At 38.7% G+C, this 20624-nt stretch overlaps 1 long non-coding RNA gene across 1 annotated transcript; it reads left to right on the forward strand.

Annotated features, from left to right (window-relative positions):
- Positions 1 to 3678: 3678 nt before the first annotated feature.
- LOC120764365 (uncharacterized) lies at positions 3679 to 7995 on the forward strand. Its single transcript, XR_005704209.1, has 4 exons — positions 3679 to 3795; positions 7029 to 7133; positions 7433 to 7539; positions 7911 to 7995. It is a non-coding gene; the product is annotated as an uncharacterized LOC120764365 (long non-coding RNA).
- Positions 7996 to 20624: the final 12629 nt, after the last annotated feature.

Genomic DNA, 20624 nt, shown 5'->3' on the forward strand with positions numbered 1-20624 from the left:
AAACAATGACATTATTCCACCATGCTTATTTCACCCCTTTAAAAATCCAGTTTAATTCTGAAATGAAAAACTATTTCAAATGCTGAAGATGAAATATTTAATTTTGAAAATGTTGACTTAAGTAGTAGTGGAAAAGAGAGGAACAAGTCTGCAATGTTCTAACTATCAGATCTTTTTTGATCTCTAAGTGCACAGCAACCAGACCCTCCTCATGATGGCTGTTGTAGTACTGGAGCAGCCTGTGGGACTGGCTGTTTCCTGTTCATCAGCATCTCAGTGCTACAAGACTACCTTCTTCCAGAAAATTTTAGTTCTGCAGGCCTTGAGATTCCACAGGTGTCTCCTCTCTTTCTTTCACAGTTCCAAAATTCACAATCAGTTGAAAGTAAACGCACTGAAATGATTTTTAGAAGGTGGTTTGCAGTAACAGCCTAAATAGGCAATACAAGGTAGAGCTGCATATTTAGATGGAAGATTGTCCAATTCTTTTCTCACCACTGGCTGTCTCCTCACATTCATCAGCCCTTCATATTGTGTTGTGAGATCATTCAGGAAAGAGTTTTGGCTTACACTTTGAAGAGCAAACAGGTCAAAAGTCCTTGGCCTCAGACAGAGGTTTATAACACACATGCATGAGTAACTAAGAGCAACACTTTTTACCACTTGGGGAAACACTCAGTAGTTGAGACTGTATTTCCATTTATGAAACATTCCATGTTTTACACATGGAAACATGTGATGTGCAAGTGAAGCAAGTTTAAAAATAACTTCTTAGGAAAGGCAGGAAAAATAACCCACAAAAATCCCAGAAAGATGTAAGGTACCGGTAAGGTATTATTAAGCTTACATGATTATTTTTAAAAGACTACAGCTTCTTTTCTCACATCCTTTTCACTTTTATGAGATGCAAAGCTTGTAACACCACAGACAGTGCAGGAGATTGCTTTCATACCACTACAACAAGGGTGTGGGAGCCACTGGGGCTGGTGTCTGGTGGCCAGCTTACACTCAAATTTATGTCACTCTACCACTGAGATAAGATTAAAGATGTCTCAAATCTTCCATCACACCTCCAACACTGGAGAGCTGTCTAAACTATGATGAATGGTACCTGATATGGGGACAGAAATCCTTATGGGTTTCCTAATGGGTCTCCTCTATTCTGTATGTTCGGTCTTGTCCAAAATTTATCCTATCTACATGATGAAAACTGGGATTTTTTGGGGGTGGAAATTAGTCTTTAGAGGAAAAAAACTAGGGTTGTGACGGGGAGCTAAAGAACAGAATGTAGGGCGCTGGAGTGTGGAAAGTCTTCATTCAGTGTCTTGTGGAGGAGATATTTTCCGTGGCAAAAATAGAAGACGTGAATATTGCACTAGACAGGGCAATTGCAGGCATGGAATATGAGTATGTGAAAGTCAGAACCTTGGGGCCACGAGTGTAAGACAGATAAATGTACAACACCTGGCTGTAAACTCGGACATCTCCTACCTGTGTTTTGTGGTGCCTGTAACAGCCTACGTACCACCATTGTAAAAATGGCAAAGAAATACTACATCTGAAAACCATGGGACTCTTTCAACTAGCATATTTTCTTTTCTTGGTGTTTGGTCTGTTTAATTTCTCTTGGAGAAGGGAAGAAGGATCACATAGGTGACAAGATGGCACCAACAGCTCTATTGGCATTTGTGAAAGTATGCAGACGCAGAAGAATATTCACATATTTGTCGTTAAACACAGATTGTGGTGGCATCTGATATCTCGGATAAATTTGGATAAAAGTGAATGAATAGTATACCTGAATAAGACAAGCCAGATGGTAGATGTGATCCTGACATTTTCTGTTTCATTAAATAAATTACTACTTTTCATTTTCCCTAAACAAATTAGCATTTCAGCAGCACAAAATAGCTACTTAAAATAGCTATAAAAGTATTTACTGACATTTACTCGGTTTTTCTCTCTTTCATTTAATTTTCAGGTAGCAGAACTTTCCCCATAAATACACATTAACAAGAATCTTGGAGTAAGAAATTAAATATGCATATTTACATATATTTATAAAATATGTGGTTTAAATGCTTACAGGTGTTGCTTGTTTGTAGTTTTTTTTTTTTAAATGCTTTGTTTCTTTAACTAAAATCTTCACAAGAAAGTATATCCCATTGTCCCATTTCAAATGAAACACTGGCGTGAGGTTCATGTCTCATCCTATCTAGCAACAAACTTATAAGAAATGATAATTTACTTTCTGGTCTGATGCAAGTGCTGTGATTTTTTAAAATTTTATTTATTTTTTTTAATTCTTTTTTTGTGCCAATAATATCTATTTTTCCAAATCTAAATAGTTTTGCTTGGCTTCAAGCAAGGCTGAATTATTTTTTCATATGGGAATATGCTTTAAAAAATGAAGGAATAAGGTTCTTTATTATTGATATTAGATATTAGTTTTAAAAAACCTCAATGAGGGCTGGAGCTGTGTAATTCTTATTGTCTCACAAATACAGAGCTAAAGATGAGCTGTTCCTGCAAGTCCCTGATTTCAGGGGTAAGTGGTTTCAGTGTCCAGCTCCTTCTCAATGAAGATAACTTCTCTCCTGCTGCCAACTTTAACTTCGTGCTCTCACATATAATCATGGAATTTACCATGTGTTCATCATTTGGCTGCTCAACCCTGATACTGCTCCAGACCCATTACTTCAGTACTACCACATGCTAAACTTGCCAAGGAATGTGATTTCATCTCTGACTGGGCATGTAAACCTGTCCCAAAGTGAGAGGAGGGCACACCTCCATAAAAAGTAAAGACAAATGAGGCTTTCACCTGTTTTGTTATTTTGGTGGAGAGATGAACAGGCGGATGCATGTGTAAGTGTTAGATGGGTGAGAGCATAAGGGAGAGTTTGTAAGGAAAATTTCTCTATGGATAAAGAACCCAAACCTTCAAGAGTTTAATATTTGGAAAAAAGTGAACTTACTTATGTATAGGAATGTTTTGATGAAACAGTAAGAAAAACTGAATTTGTGATGATCCCGTCTCCCTTTTTCCCCCTGCTTTCCCTGCATATTCCAACTAAAGCTGCCTATTTCAGAAGGTCTCAGAATAATATACGCTTTTTCCAGTAATGCAGAAGCCTCTGGATGAAGGAAAGTCTGGTTAATCCATAATAATGGCAGGTCTGTTTATTGATGCCATAAATTGCACTTTACTTGACCTGTCAAAAAGGCAGAATTCTCAGCATGTGCTTTCCTGCTACTCTAAGAGCCTCTCCTTACCTCGGGCAGATTGCTCTCCCCCTATGCTGGCAGCTGTTGTAAACCCAGGTCTAAATTCATTAACCTTCCTTCAAACAATCTATTCGAGTTCATCCTTGAGAAAGTGCAGATAGAACAATAAACACTCACTACTGATCTCTCTTCCCTGACTTTCCTGACACACCCATGCACAACCTGCTACCTAATCTTCTCCTAATAGGAGGAAAATCAAAATCAAAATCAATAGGAATTGAAATCAGCCCGCAGACTAGAATTTCCTAATTAGGAATGCCCTCATTTTAGGCAGTATTAATGCCTGTCTAATACCAAGGAAAACTGCACAGAGTAATCTGAGTGGTACCAGACCAATCAATGGCACATATCCGTAAGAAACAACCAGAGAGAAAGCCAGTGCTTAATGGAGGAACCTGTTCAGTGTCATTGATTGCACCTGGCTCCCACCTGAACAACTACCTGAAGTGCAGTGCTGTTGTTGCCATGCAAATGCTGTGAAGTGTATCTCCAGTGATTCTTGCCTGGGTAAGACGCTTTGTTTTGCTTGAAATGGATAAAATTGCACACAGCTGCGTGACTTGGATGGTGGTGTTATTTCATAGTGTTGCTGAGTTGTATCCAGAGCCATGACAATCTGGAAATACATCCCTGGGTATCTTTTAAGAAAATGCATTTTATCTTTTAAAAAATTGTCTCTTGGAGCAGTGTATTTTTGATAGTGTAATGTGAATGCTACAGTAAACAAAAAGGGAATGCATTAAAGGAATCACTGACCTTTAAATGCCTGATTCCCTTTATCAATAAATAGAGGTGGGTTCTAGTTCACATCTAATTTTATTGGAATTTTGAATCATAGGTGCCCTATGACTGACTGGAAATGCCCTCTGGTTTTATTGTCTCATGAAGAATGCAAAATCTGAAATTGAGCTGTAGGCCTAAGGTGGAGTAACTATATTTTTTTGACCAAAATAAGAAAGGGTACCTTAGGTGAGACATTAAATTTCTAGGTGGCTAAAAGTAGCTATGATGAATCAAAGCAAAAAAAGTACTGAGATAGCTGAATGGAAGGTTTGAAAAAGTTTTGTTACATTTTTTGCAAGTTCTGATCTCACCTGAACTCACTTTAAATAACTGTTTCCAAATATTGTCTTACATAAATTCTTCTAAAAATCCTGTATCTGACAAATTGTCCAAATCGTGTTCACATAGATGACTTTGTGAAGTATGGCTGCAGGTTAGATGTGGGTTCTGCCAGTTGTGCAGGGGCTTGTGAGCATCCTAAGTACTTTTGAAAGTTTTTCAAAAAAATATTAAAAGGGGGCAGGACTCCTCAGTGTTTTTCTAATTTTAAATGCAGAAATATGCAGGTGTTGCAGAAAAGTCTAAAAGAATATCTTGCATTTTGAGGATGGGAGATTGACTCGAGCTTCACATTTTCCTGGGAAAACAAAAATTTTTGGTAGACTGATGAGCAGAAGTATTGGAAAACAGAAAGAACAATAAAATTACAGTTTGTGTATTTGTTTCCCCAGCCTTAGTGATGTGTTTATTAATAAATCCAAACTTGTGTCAAAACATTCCCAGCCTCTGGATCTGAGAAGGCACTTTAGGACACGCTGGGTACGTCATGCAGCCTAGAAGGCTGTGAAAATTTAAAGGCTTGCCATTTGGATAATGCTATCTTACTATTTCCCTCTGTCTAGAAGACAGTGGTGAATTATAGCATTTTGCTTCAGTAGATGATAGGACTGTATATTTATTGGTTTTGAATTAGTTCCACATGTATCGTGAACAGAATAGGATTATTATTTTGGTGGGAATTGATCAGATGTGGCAGCTCCTAGCGAAGGGGCTGTTCATTGCCTGGTGTTTCTCAGGAGAAGCCATGTGTACATTAAGGCAGCTGGAAGAAGCAGTGTGGTTGGTGGAACACACAGTCTTACCTTTCCAAAAAGCAGTCTCAGGCAATGCCAGTCAATGTCAGTCTGAGTTTGTTAGAGAAGGGGGAATTCTTGGGATACAAGTTCAAGGTTTGATTTGAGGCATAATAGGTTAGAATAGCTCAGAAACGGTTTGTGCTGTAGGAAATCACTGAAGTTTTGCCTTAAAATTCCTTAATTTCCAATATATTACCATGTAATGACTGAATGGTCAGCCATTGCAGCAGGAAAACCAGTTCATTGCTTTGCTATGTTCTTTCTTGGCTCATCTGTAATATTTGGTGAACATCACCTGATTGATGGGAATGTAATGATAATACAGCTCCTCCGTTTTACAAGCCAGAGAGAACATCCAGATAAAACAGCCTGTGTTCCTGACACCCAGAAATGGCTAAAATGACTGCCAGAAGTTATTGAGCTGGAGAGAATTTAAAATGAATGAACTGGGCATGAGTCACGTTTTTCCACAGAGCAACTGTGGGCGCTGGCTGCAGGAGCATTTGAGAAGTCAACAAGGGCCCCTTTTGAGGGACCTGGGGGAAAATTTCATAACTGACTTGGATTTGGAATTCTGCAGTGCATGTGGGATAATAATACCCCTCAATGGGTAAGATTATTTAAAGACAGCAGCTTCAAATTGTCAATAGATCAAAAAACCCAGCAAACTTGGGTGGTGAGGGGTAGCAGAGTGTTAATTGGTCTGGAAGCAGTATAAATACTTTCTGCATTTATCTCACTTACAAATGTTCACTGGTGATATGTTATCAGTAATTTATGATGTGTCATGACAATCGCTTACATTTCTGACAAAAATAGTAATTAGTTAGAAGAATGAGGATTCTCCTTGAATTTTTTCTTCAAGTCATAAAGGGGATTTCTTTCCTTCCATGCATGAATTGCCTGTAAAAATCCTTTTAATTTGGCAATTATCTCTCTTGCCTGAATTTGGTCCAGTTTTTAAAATTTCCTAAGAACCTTACAAATACTCTCATGAAATTACATGTATTAATTATGTGCATATCCAGTGCATACATTGGGGTGCAATCATGGTGATAAGCCCAAAAGAAACTCATCAATTTAATCATGCACTTTCTTGATACTTGATTCTTACATTGTTGCTTATTTGATTTTGTTTTCTACTTCACAGACATGATAGTTATTAACAAATGCCATCTTCCAAGGGAGAAATAAAATGTGCATCAAAATTTTCAAGTGTTGCCTCACATATGGGGAGTCCTCTATTGTCCCAAAATTTCGTGCAGGATGCTTATCAGGCTCAGGAAAATGAGTGGAAGGGACCAATTTGTTGCAGCTGAGTATCACAGCGAAAATAAGTACTGCAGAGTGTCTTCACTTTCAACCCCAGGGAAGAGCGTTTGCAGCATTGTGAGAAAAGTCATATGCTTTCTCGAGATGATGACTGCCATGAATCCAGATCTCTGTGATCTAAGTGGTTTGGTAGCTGGAATAAAAATATTAAAATAAAAATAGTAAAATCCACACATCCTTGATCTTTTTTAAAAAGGTTTCTGGACAACATTATCTTTCTGTTTGTGAAGTAGAGAAGTTTCAGTCATGTTGCTAAGTGCATTTACTTGTGTTATTCAGTGAATGGTAATAGAGTTTGTTTGGAAAATGAAGAGTTTGCCAATTTTTTGATGATTGAAGAGATTCTAGAAATATATCTCAGAATTCGGAGGGAACCTGAAAACACAGATGTAATATTATAGTTGCATTCAGAGGCCACCAAAAAGATAAACAATGTTGGTGAAGATTCAAGTCAGAAGCAATTCATTTCAGTATATTTCCTCTTTGCAGGAGGCCTGGAGAATGCTGCAATGAAATTCCCCTTAATAAGTTTTATAAGCAGACATACTCAAAAGTTATTGGAGCCAACTAAAAGTAAATGCTTAGGAGTTTTGGGTAAGTCCTGGAACTGTCAGATTTTAGTTATAAATATAGTTATATTTTGTCATGTGCATACTCCTCCTTCTAGACCCACTTGTTTTATACCTCAGCTTTAAAAAAGCTACACCTGACAAGTCAGTTTTTAGCTGTGGATGGAAATTAGGATCTGAGCACCAAGAGTAGGGTGTTGAAATTTGACAGAAAGTGGGCTTGATTTTTTAAAATTATTTTTAATTTTTTTAAATATATATTTTAAAATGTAATTTGGAAAAGATGTAGACTTGAACCTCTTGGACCCCTTGTATCTCTTCTAGGGTTACTGTGTGAGGTGACCACCGTCCCAGGTGACATTGTTCATTGTCTGTGGCTTTAGAAAATCATTGGAACACACCTACTACATCCCTCCCTAGGCACTGTGGAGGTATGAAACACTGCAGCTGAAATGGAACAATACTGCTTAATGTTAGAGAGCAGCCAAATGTTATATTCCAAACAAAGGGCAGAATGTGGTCAGTAAGATCAGTCAATGGAAAAGGAGACTCCATGTGATATATTACAGAAACAGTTCTGTTTTTTCAGAAAGATACTTTTTTAGGGATGTATTTAATCTCTTATTGAACTCCCTTAGTCCTGCACTGCATAGCAATGCAGTGGTACGAGCTGCTATACTCGGCTATACGTGTTTTCCATTAGACCCATGAGGAATAGGTCAGAAATACCTGCAAATCAGATGAGTAAAACTAATTGCAATGGAAAAATGTTCTTTTTTTTTCCCAAATTTTCTCATTCCAGGTACAGAATATATTTCTTCAGTTCTTAGAGTGTAGGTGACAGGCTTATTTCAAGGGTGAAGAAGATACTGCAGAAATGCTGTGTGGCAACAGTGTGAATCACTGGGATTGTTGCTTCTGGAAGAGTATTTGGCTCAGAGGATAACTGCTGTTATCTCCCAACCCCTGTCCTTAGACATTGAGCTGTTATGTCAGTGGCACTGAATAAAAATGATCCAGAGTTAACAGATAGGAAAAGAATCTTCAATCTGAAAAAAAAGACAACTAGCAGTTTAAAAACCCTAAACCCAACAAAACAACATACCATGCTAAACTATCTAGTTTTTCAGTTAAACTCATCAGGAAAAGAAATTAATTTTGCTTCTGGAAAAAGCATTCCTCCAGATCCTGTCTCTTTCTATGACTCTATGTGCAGGAACACAGTGTGTACCAGAAGAGGTGGTCCATTCTTTTAGACCACTTTGACAGGAGCAGTGAATTTCAGTTCCCAAATTTTCCCGGGTGTGGAAATTCTGAGTCACAGTTCATGGACCTGGGTTGTCTGCTGGAAATACTGTCAGGAATGATAAAAATGATAATAAATTTTCTTTTACTGCTCCTTTCTGTTGTAGTAAATTTGTCCTGTATATTTACACAAAAATGTGTACAGACCTTCTTTATAAACCCCTGGGGAGGAATTTCTGAACAAAAGTAACATTCTCTTTCTCTTCATTTATGTCTGCAGTGTCTTTTTATATTTGTGGAAAGTGTCCAGCAGGTTGGAAAATACATTGAAAACCTAAGCCAGCCAGTACAATACTGGTTCTAGTTTAAACAAAAGCCAAGCAGGTTTTCCCCTTTCCAAAGCAACGTCTCCAAAAATATTTCTCAGGTTCAGAGAGTACAATATGTCCGAGTTTAACTCCTTCTGTACTGAATAACAAGCAAGGCTATTTTTGCATAGCATAATGCACGTCTTTTTTCAGGGAAAATATATTTCACAAAATCATGGAATTGGTAGGGTTGAAAGGGACCCCTGGAGATCACCCAGTCCAACCCACTTGGCAAGGCAGGGTCACCTGGAGCAGGTTACACAGGAACGTGCCCAGGTGGGTTTTGAATGTCTCCAGAGATGCAGACTCCATGACCTCCCTGAGAAGCTGTTCCAATGCTCTGTCATCCTCAATGTAAAGAACTACTTCCTCATGCTGAGGTGAAACTTCTTGTGTTTAATTTATGGACGTTGCTCCTTGTCCTGTCCCTGAGGACCCCCAAAAAGAATCTGGCACCTGTCCTTTCTCTAACAGTGGAAGAAGATTTGAGTAGAACTGTAAGAATTTCTTACATACTTGGCCCAAATCTTTGCTAGTACAAAATGAAGTAGCCCAATAGCATTTATGTCTAGTAGTGCAGAATTTGAACCATAGTGCATGAATCAAGGGCAGTGGCAAAGGAAAGGTCATAATTTCTTTGTGATTTTTTTTTTTTTTTTTTTAATTTATCTGGCAACTTGATGCCTTCCTTCTTCCTTTCTATAGAGTGAGACCTCCTCTAGAGAGTAAAACTGATGGCTGCACTCTGGATTCACCAAGAAATGGACAGGATATCTATCATGTTTTGTCTACCCTTTGATCTGCAATGCTCCTATGCAGGGAAAACACGGCCTTTTTTTGAAAATCATTTTGTAAAATTTCACAAGAATTTTCCTGAATGTATTCTTGCAAAATGAAAATGCTTGTGTGCCTTTTATTGCTGAATAAGGAGAAGCATGATTGGTAAAATGGAAATATTGGTCAAATTTAAGTAGTAAAAAAAATGGTTATGGCCTTTCCCAGCTAATTCCAAGATTTTTATGTGCAGATTTTTATTATGAGGTTGGGAAAGGACAATATTTTCTGGACATGGTCTTTGTCTTTACTGAACTTAAGACTTAACAACACACCTTTCAGACTACAACACATCTAAAGCACGGCAACATACTAGCTGCCATAAAGGAAAACCAGCAACTAAAACCAGCACAACACTCAATCGAGGACAGCAAACCAACAACTAAAATCTTGTTTGAATAGGCTCAAGATATGGTATGAAGATGCAAATGACTCATTTTAATCAGTCAGACAAGAGCTGAGCCTGGATGAGGGAAATGAAAGAACAATTATCTTAGCTGACTATCTATGAAGATTTTTCTCTCTTTCATCTCAAAAATCCCCCTTTTTCAGTATTTTCAATATTCAGTGTTGCTGCAGAAAGATTCTCATAAATGACCATTCTTTGGAAAAGCAGTTTCCCTGCAAAGTAACCTACCGGCAATGCTTTCACTTAGGGTCCAGTCTGGTTCCTGCAGTAGCCAGTGTGCATGGATTCAGAACACCTGAATTCAATGAACAGGTCAAAATTACACCTTTTTAGCTTATTCTCCATGTACAGTACACTAGAGGAGAAGTGTGCCTGGACAGTTCAAACCTGTATGTATAGCAGAGGTCCTGGTTTCTGTGAGATATAGCAGGGTGCAACTCTCAGTGAGAACTATAATTCAGGGTTAGGTAAAACTCAAATGCAGGAGGTAAAACTGCTGCCGTGGACCAAGAAAGTGCAGGTGAGATGCATGAAGCGTAAGACAGGAAAGGGGAAAGATAAGTGATAAGTAAATACAAAGAGCTGAGGGGAGCAGAGCCCAGCGGATAGTGCTGAAAGTGATGGGAGGGGTGGGCAGCTGAAAGGGAAGGCAAAGAGGAATGGATTAAAAAAACCCCCAAAAAACTCAAGGAGAAGTAGTAGAGTGGGAAGGAGAATAAACCTGAAGGCAGTGAGGGTGAAGAAGTAGAACAGCTTCCATCTTTGCATTGCTTCACAGAGATTTAAGAACAAAGAGCCGTGACAGCTCTGAATTCAGGGCAGAATACACAGCTGAGAACAAAAATGGCACTGATTTTAAATGACCCAAGACACAACGTGCTGTCTGAATTTTTATTTTATTTTATTTCAAGAGCCATGAAATCCATACATTGCATTTTTTTTTTTTTTTTTTTTTTTTTTTTTTTTTTTTAAATCTCTGACGTTCCTTGTTTCTTTTTTCCTGTCAAGAGATAACTTTGTTTCTTGCATAAAGTCATGATTCATTTTGTATAACTCAGAAAGGAGCCTCAAGGCAGAAATCTTTCTCCTTCATTTGGAGGATCTGTAAAATTCAAGATGGGTAAAAATCTAATGGGTAGAGCAAGATCATCCAGAACCTTGCTGTCTTTCGCCTGACCAAGGCAAAAGGCTGCCTTGGCTTTAAAGGAAGTTAATTTGCAGCCCTCCTCTCTCCCCTGTATAGAAAGGGGTTCATCCTGTTGGGTGCCAGGGCAGCTGGTCAATATGAAAACTCTCATCTGAGGGGAATCCTACCTATTAACCCGCACAGTGTAGATTCAATGTGCCTTTTATTCCCCCTCGCCTTCAGTCCTCTGTCTAGGGAAAATCACTCTGGTTTTCAGTGGGAAGGTTTAACCAACAGTAGCCAGTAACCTGAAATCTGCCTCTCTCCTCCTTCTTATCCCACTTGGAACTGATCATGTCCCAAGACAAGTTCTGACTGTGTGCAGCATTAAAAACCTCCCATAACATGAAGATTAAGAGAGAAAATCAGCCACTTTAAAGGCAAGTGACAGAAGTTGGTTGGAAGTTAAGAGAAATATGAGATATTTGTCTGGCAGCTTGATGCCTTCCTTATCCCTTTGTCTGGAGCGGGATCTCCTCGAGAGAGTAAAACTGATGGCTACACTCTGGATTCACCAAGCAGTGGACAGGATGCCAATCATGTTTTGTCCACCCTTCGATCTGCAGTGCTCCTATGCAGGGCGTTCACCCAGCAGCATCCAGTTACTGCTCAGATTTCCAGAACAACTCAAGGGAGTCACAGGTGCCTGAGAACAGCCAGAAGAAAGATGCTTATGTACCTTGTACTTTCTTGAACATAATTTTGGATACTCAAGTAAGATTTCTACACCTCTTCTTGTGTCTGCCTGAAAATCTTTCAGGACAAATACTGCCATGAAGAATTTTATCAAAATGCATTTTTGACTTTGCCTACAGATGTGTTTTGCAGAGTCAGAGAGCTGAGATTCAGAATTCCCATCTCTACAGTACAGATCATTGTCTGGCAACACAAACCTGAGGTGAGGCTTCCTTTCTGTCCTGAGGGCTGAGGAAACAAGGCAGAGAGGCACCTTGAGAGAAAGAGGGTTTTTCTCAGGGATGTATGCAAGACTTCAATTTCATTTTACAGATTTAACTCTTTTCTTTTGTGGTCACTACAGAAGATGTTGCAACAATCTGCTACATAATTGTGTTTGATAAAAGGTTATTTTCACAGAAAATGTTTGGGACATTTTTTGTTTTGCAGCAGAAAATTATTTCTTCCTCTATTTCTTCATTGATAGAATTGGAAAAGGTATATTTGTTATATTTGTGTTTGTGGGGTCATCCTCTAATTTCAGCTTACAGGGAGCATCAGGAAATGGAATTGATTTTTTTTTCCAGTGGACTTAGCAATAGAAAAAACCATAAATATAAATATAAATATAAATATAAATATAAATATAAATATAAATATAAATATAAATAATATAAATTTAAGGAGGATGCCTTCAGAGTGTTTTCACATATGGCTTTGTCATATGAGTGCTTGGTTTGCAGTTCTCGTGGGGAAAGAGATGGTAAAAAGATCACCTACTTCATTCTTGGTGTGTCAGATACAACCTGGTGATGTTTAGACCGTATGAGACATTGGGGTCAGGCTGTTACAGACTGATCAGGGACAAGGGACATCATCACATCTCACCAGAGTGAAATAGAAGGAGAGAGGTTAAAAAAAAGAAGAGAGGAATAGCCTAAGCAGGAGTTTTTTAGCTTCACTCCTCCATGATAAAGATTTTCTTTAACTAAAAAATGGGTAGGCTTGTTAGATAAATACTGAGGGAGAGGAGAGGAGAGGAGAGGAGAGGAGAGGAGAGGAGAGGAGAGGAGAGGAGAGGAGAGGAGAGGAGAGGAGAGGAGAGGATGCTGCCTACTGTCACGTGAGTGTTAAATATGAGAGGGCAAAAAGGGTTCCTCTTTATGGTGAGGAATCACATTATAAGTGATAAATATATATGTATTTTTTGAAAAAAAAAAAACCCAAAACCCCCCAAAACAAAACCAAAAAGAACCCAACAACTATGCTCTGAAATCTAGGGAAAGCTCTTCCAGTTATATTCTAGAAACAACATAGAAGTCTCCTGGTTTAGGTTACTCATCCATCATAATTTGCTGTTCTATGGAGATAACTCCCATTGTGGACTGAGAAATTGAAAGAATGACAACGTCCTCGCAACATGTGTAACAGAATCTCTTAATACTGCCTTATAAAGAAATGAATAATTGGCATTGATTAAGAGTATGTGGGGACAGGACACAGTCCTGTCACTTGCAGGGTGATTTTACTTGAGAGGGTTTTGGCAGTCTTGGGTTACTTTTGGGTCTGTTGTCTGGCTCTCTGCTAGAACTGAGCAGATGCGGCTATAAAAAGGGAACCTCTCCTGAAGCTGGGGTTACAGAGCACAGGCACGGCAAAACTCTGGGAAGAGACTGCAAGTTTGTGCTGCAGGATCAGCCTGTGTGGGGAGCAGGGACATGCTAAATCCCAGCAGCTGGCTCGTGTCTGTCAGTGGGGGCTGCTGTGCCAGCTGTGAGACCTCTTGCTCTGCACTCTGCTCGCTCCTGCTGGGGATGACATCGGCAGTCTGCAAAACAAACAGCAATTTGTTAGGGCCTGATGACAAATTCACACGTTGGCTGGGAGTGCACATGTAAGAGGCAGAAAAGTGAATTCCAGCTGGAAAATATCACTGGACCTTGTATTCGCTTAAGCTGGCAAAAGCCCCCTTATATCTTATCTCATAGAGTTGTTTCCTAAGATCCTTGGTGCATTCATTTTGTCTCCAGATAGGAAAAAATGAAATGCTGTCATTGGGTGAAGAAATCTATTGCACAGGTGATGTCTTCTTTATACCTTCACCTAGCAACATATCTAATGGCCTGACAACACACAAGTAGCATTGACTCTTGTCAATGGGTATAGGTGCCATAAATCCCACAAACTGATTTGTTTGAATAAGGAGCTTCTTGGAAGCAAAAAGAAAATAAACTCTTCTCTCATAGAATACATTTGAAGTTTGACCTGTAAAGCCATTCCAGGTGGTATATAGCTTGGTGAATATCTGCTTTCTCTCTTTTAGAGCAAAGTCAGATTGTTTTCACTGTGATGAGCTTTTACTGCTCTCTCAGACCAGATCTGGAGAATGTCTGCTTCTGTAGTGGTAGATGTGTGTCCCGAAGCGACAAGCAACGGTCTTAGAACTGAACTTCTGCCAACCATTTTCACTCCTTAAGAGAAATTGTCTGGAAACACTCATCCTACCCATTTTATTTTTCAAGTGAAATGCAAACACATACAAAATCATATGTATTTTTTGCTGAAATGCCAGCACTGTGTAAGGGAAAAAGTCCTGACTTTGCTGAAATTGGAAGTTTCACCCTTCTGCTATGTTTTATGTCAGTATGTCTAGGAAACATTGCCTCATGGCATCAGTAGTTCCTGAAGTTGTTTTACTGGGAATTCTCTTTTCCATTGCATTTCTCCTCTAAGACAAGAAGGTACTGCTAGACACTACAAAAAGATAATAACACATTTTTTGTTTCAATGATATAGACAAAATATTTCATGGCGCCTTTTCGTGTGATATATGTCAACTTTTTGGAGAATCTGGATAACTTCTTGTGCTTAATGGGCTGAGAAGAGATTTTCTGTGGAAGTGGCTGTCTGAAAGAGAATTCTGCTGTTTTCATAATCAATACTTTTTCAGAGGAAAAAAGTCAAAATTCTCTGACTTCCCATATGAACAGGCTTTGCCATTTTCATTTGCTATGGAAGACATTTATCAACCAGGAAACAGAAAAACATTAATTCCTTTTTTTTTCTTTCCCATAAAATTCCTTCATAAGAAAATCATGTTTTACTCCAATCCAGGTTTGTAATTTTTTCAGAATACAAAGGTTTTTGTGGGAGAGATGGAAGTTTTGAAGACTGCTGAACCTTTTCATTGTGCTAAGGTTAGGAGAAAGAAGGAGTAAGAAAGGCATCTGCAATTTCTAAGGGTGCTGCAGTTATCCATACCCCTGGGATTTCCAAACTATATCCTGAAATGTGCTTCATACCTGAACATTGTGGCAAAACATGTGACAGAGATTGTTTAAGACTGACAGCTGAATGAAGCACCTTATTTTAATTCACTGATTAAGTGTCTGGTTCCCTATCAGCTCCTAAGTGATTGCCATTGATTTATGAATTTATATATGATTTGGAGCCTTCCTAATTAAGATGTTGCTTTTCTTTTTCATTCCTGTTTGAGAGTAGAGGTCAGCTGACTTGACATTATATTGTTTGAGTAGTCCGCTTTATGAATGACTGCAGTGGGGGGTTTCCAGGAAAGGATCTGAATTTTTTCCTCCTGAAAGTCTCAGATAGCTCCTGCTCAGGGAATCTCTGTTTCCAAGAACTTTCTTCAGGAAAGATATACACGTAATTTGTAGAAGATGGAAACAAAAAGTATTGATTACTGACTGATGTTTAGGAAACTTGTAATTAAAAAAAAAAAAAATTAATTAAAATCAATAATGTTCCAGAGGTCCCATTGACACTAGAAATATGTACTTATCCTAAACAATTTCATTCAGAAAGCAAAAAGAGGATTTTTTTTTTAATAGAACTTTACTTTCTTTTTCAAATAAATTTTTTAGTACCCAAAATCCCTTTGGTGACAACTTTACTGGCTTTGCATAAGGAATGCAATGAAGTCAGAAGTCCCCTCAAAACAAGAAACACGTACAAAGAGTAGTCAGGAGCTGTGAAAGTCAATACCAGTGTACAATACAGTTTTTCTTCTGCACTGGAAAAGGCATCAATAAAGTCCCTATTAGTAGTCAGTAGTCTTACATCCTGATTTTGAAACCGTAAGCAGGGTAAACCTCTAAAGGTTATTCCATCTGAAGTATAAATCTGTTAAATTTGTATCCACATTGCACCAAAATACCTTAGCAGTTCCCTTGAGTGAGAGATACTTGTTTGAGCAGTCTATCACATTATATGAAATATATTTTGGGGTGGATAGATAAATTTAACAGCGTTCTTTTAGTCATTGTGCTGGATGCACTACAGATCGGCTTCCTCATGTATTCATTTAATGGGTCTCCATTGCACAGGGTTTTGTCTGATGGAAAGAAAATCAGTTTCTTTAGGAAGCCTGTTTGATTTCTTTACCAGCTCTTCAGTTTGCTGGTCTCCAACATTTAAACTTAAGTTTTCTATTCCATCTTGCACAGGATGGAATAGAAAAGGGTGAGAAACAGGGAGAGTCAAGCTCTGTCACCTAATTAGACCAGATGGATTTTGCACTAGACTGTGAATTAACTTTACCTAGAGATGACTGAAAGTTGGTCTGTGCTTCAGGGGAAACCTCAGCGTTTGGAAACCTTATCCCAGACTTATTTGGAAGAGAATTACAAGTAGGATTATTGTGAAGAAAGCACTTTGAACAGCATCATGACAATAACATCATCATAGCATCAATAGCTCTTTAAGCTGCACCTGATTATAGAAATTGTGGAATAATATGTTGCCCTTTTAATTTCTCCTCTAAAGAGTGTTATAAACTGAGGAATATGAACAATAAGATGGCCAAGGAATGAAGAACCTCTGTCTTGAATTTGATTAGGGCTGCTTGAAGACTGCATTCTGAAAATCTCAGCAGAGCTTCTTAGTCTTACAGAAGTGTGCTCATGGTCAAACTGAATGTCATGGACAGAAAGGTCCTTCTGTGATGTGCTTTGGGTCAGTGAATAATCACTTCCATAAGAAAAATCCTATTTGATGGAAAATTCATTTTCCCTTGTTTTTCCATCTAAAAGAAAATCTCTTGGGAGTGGGTTAGATAAGAAAGACTGGAAGGTGGGGGTGGGGAGAGGAGAGCAAAGCAGGAATCTTATGAAAATATGTCTTGCCGCTTGCATCTCTACATCCTTGGATTGGGATGGAACGTTTGTTTTCTGTTTGCTTTTTTTTTTTTGCGCTTTTTTTTTTTTTAAATAGATTTTACAAAATCTATTTTTGTTTTGAATTCTCATTTCCAAAGTGTTCAGTCCTTTTAATTTCCTTTAAATTGTTGGTGTCAGGACATGTACCAAGGAAGGGATTTCCGGAATTTACGTGGGTAACTGTTCAGTGCGAGGGGGTACAGTGGAAAGTGAAGTGGTAAGGGTCTTGTTAATCCTACCTTTCTTTCCTGGCCTTACTTTCCTTTCCTTTCCTTTCCTTTACTTTCCTTTCCGTTTCCTGTTCCTTTCCTTCCTTCTTTCCTTTCCTTTCCTTTCCTTTCCTTTCCTTTTTTTTTTTTTTTTTTTTTTTTTTAACAGACAGAAGGACAAACACATATTCTGGATAAGACTAATTTTTGAACTGTTTATCTCCAGCAAGGTCAGGTGCCTGCCCATCACTAGCTGCAAAGTGTGTAAGTGGCAGGTCTGTTCTCTGTTTTTGCCTCCTTGCTGCTTCTGTTTGGTTAACTCAGCAGCAGCTGGGTATTAGCTGGATAAAGCTAGCTCTCCAAATGGACATGTTTATTGAGGAGTGAGGAGCACAGGATGAATAAAGAATTAAATTCTGATGCTAAAAATATTTGCTGCTTTCCTGGAGTGATTATTAATCATTGAGTGAAAAAATCCCCCCAAAACCCAAACATAAAGGCAGATTTCTATGGTATCTCTTCTATAGGAATACTTTAGGGGCTTAGATTCTACTAGGTGGTCACTATTTGTATCTCTGGGTAAAGAAGCAGATGGTGAGGAGATAAATCTATAGTCATGTTTAGATATGCATTGGACTGCAGAACACCAGACACAGTAGGTGGGTTGGACCTGGTGAACTGGGCTGGTGCTGCTGTCTTTGCATTGGCAGACATACAGAGTGCTGCCACAAAAGGAGAATTCTTATTTAGGTTACACTTTGTACATTTCCTTTCTGCTGCTGTGCTGTCAGCAGTCCAGCATTAACAGTCGCTCACAGGGAAGGATTCCATCTTTCATGACTACTGTAAAAACAAGGCACTTTTAAAACATGGAATAGGAAAATATGGGTTGCAAAGATGGAGGAAGAGAACAGTGTGAAATCAAAAGTTCATATGATGCTTATTCCATAGTCTCACAAAATTAGATAAGACGCTATTTAAAGGCTAATGGAGAACCCAGAAAACAATGAAATGGAGAAAGAAAAACAAAAAAGGGAATGACATTTATAAACAAAATAATCTAAGAATCTTTGAGGACAATGAAAAAGTTGGACAGCACAAGATTAATTTACAAATGAAAGTATATTTATATCTTGTGTACCACGGCAAATAAAGAATTCTTTCTGTCTTTCTGCAAGTGGCTCAAAATTCAATCAGGAAAAGGGTGAACTGGTAGGTAAGTGCAAGTCTAAAAGGGCTTAAAAACTGAGCAGAAACTCTTTGGAAACCTGAGTCAATCTGCTTAATATATGAAATGACCAAATTCTTGGTGTATTTTTCTTAGAAGCTGATGAAATATTTGTCCTCAGCGTTAATGGGGAAAGACAGTGACTTTTAGCATAAAAGGATAGATAAAGTTAGCCATGTGGGTAGGCTTCTCTTCAGGACAAAAAAAAAAAAAAAAAAAAAAAAGAAAATAGCTGTTGCAATTGTTATAATTTTAGTTGATTTTAATTTTTATTAATGGACAGGTTTTTTTAATTTGTGAGGAGTTTAAGGAAATAAGTACTATAGGAACTGAGGGTTTGTCCCTGTTTGAAGTCCCAAAGAATGTTGTCACCACTTTCAGTGACTACATAGTTTGACCAGCGAGGCAAACATCATTGCCTGGAGGCTGAGCCAGATAAGGGCTCTTACAAACCTCATTTGAGCAAATAACTCACATAAAGAGGAAATTCTTTCTGAGTAAGCAGCAAGCAAGCAGGACACCAAGTTATCTTGACCCTAATTTGATCTTCCTGACATTCATTACAGTCATCTTTTGGTTAATGCTTTGGCTTTTGCGGTGAGACTGGTGTCTCTCCCCATGTTCTTCATGGCTCTAGCAGAAATAAGGATTCCTTTCTGCACGCCCCCATCCTCCCCAAAGGTGGTGAACAGATGCAGCTCAGACAGGAGAGGCTGTTGCTGTCCATGTGTTCCAGAACACTCATTTTTCCCATTACAAGTAAGTGTAACTTTTACACCATACAGATAAATATTGGAGGTCATGGATCTTCAGTACTATGCCCTTCCTCCATGTTACCTGTGAGCTTCTGCTAGACTCTAGGTAATTTTGGACCTTGGCTAAATGACTGTTAAATAATTCAGAAAGTTTCAGCTTGACTCACCAAGGAATTATTGCCTTCTATTTTCACTTCTCTGAGGGAAACCAATCTGCATTTATGTCAGTACAAGAAGAGGCTCTTTACAGGAGGGTTTGCAGTACTAAGGGGTGAGCAATAAAATATTCTCTGAGATCTGTTGAAGCCTTATTCTAAACTCCAGCTATATGGCAGATTGAGGCTTGTGGGACAGGCTCTTAGTCCTAGCCTGGATTTAAGACTGTGAATAAATATATTTTTGTTTATGCTGACTAATCCAAACTGTAGTAAATTATCTCAAATTTCCTTTGAATTATTCCTCATGGAAATTATTTGTATATTCATCTTGCTCACTCAGAAGATTTGTTTCTTTTTCATTCTTTTGTTAGAACCCCAGCAGATCAACAACTGTTGATTCTTCTTGGATTCTGCTGGGCTTGCACTCTTCAGCAGGTTTTGTGCTCATGTACCAGCTCACAGTCAGGCTGTGGCTGTGGTGGGGTACAAGGGACTTGCTCTCAGTGAGCAGGGACATCCAGGATTTTTTTTTTTTTTATTTTTTTTTTTTAATTTGGATTTGGATTTAAATTCCTGAAAGACACAATGTCACCAAACAGAAGATTTCCATATAGGCAGACAAAAGAATTCTCCAACCAAAATGGTGACAAATTTAACTAATTTAACTTTGCCATCAGCAGAAGTGATCTACTCTTTGTTTGGCACAGATATGTGCATAATACAAACCTTTGTTTTACTTACATGTAGTGGATCAGAGTGCATTCCCAGGCACTTGAGTGCTTGATATATTGAGATGAACGATGGCCTGGGTGGTGCTGGGGGTGCGTGAGGGTTATGAGAGCAGCACTGAGTCCCTGGGGAGAGAGGCTCTCTGTGGAGCAATGAGAGGGATGCTATTGAATTCACAGTCTAATAAAGAGAAGTAAGCTGGGGTTAACGTGCTGTGCAGTCCAGTAGGCTGGCAGGAAGGCAGTGCCTAACACACATCATGAGGTATTGAACAGCTGCCTGGGAGAGATAATATTTCATGGGGACTTTTGGAAGCACTTTTGTTAGTGACTGGCCTGCGTGGCTGCCCCTGCTCTTACTCCTCTCTCCTTTCAGACCTAAGTCACTCTTGCATAAGCTGCTGCTCCAGCCTAGCAGGGGGAGGAAGGCAAAAATCCTAAAAATGGCTGCAATGCAGATGATTTACATTCTCTGGCAAGTCAGGGCACAGGTAGTTATTTCTGTCCCCATCTTTCTGCTTCTGCCTCCCCTCACTGTGCTCTG

Source organism: Hirundo rustica, chromosome 1 (assembly GCF_015227805.2).
Source record: "Hirundo rustica isolate bHirRus1 chromosome 1, bHirRus1.pri.v3, whole genome shotgun sequence".
In the NCBI taxonomy this organism is placed as follows: Eukaryota; Metazoa; Chordata; class Aves; order Passeriformes; family Hirundinidae; genus Hirundo; species Hirundo rustica.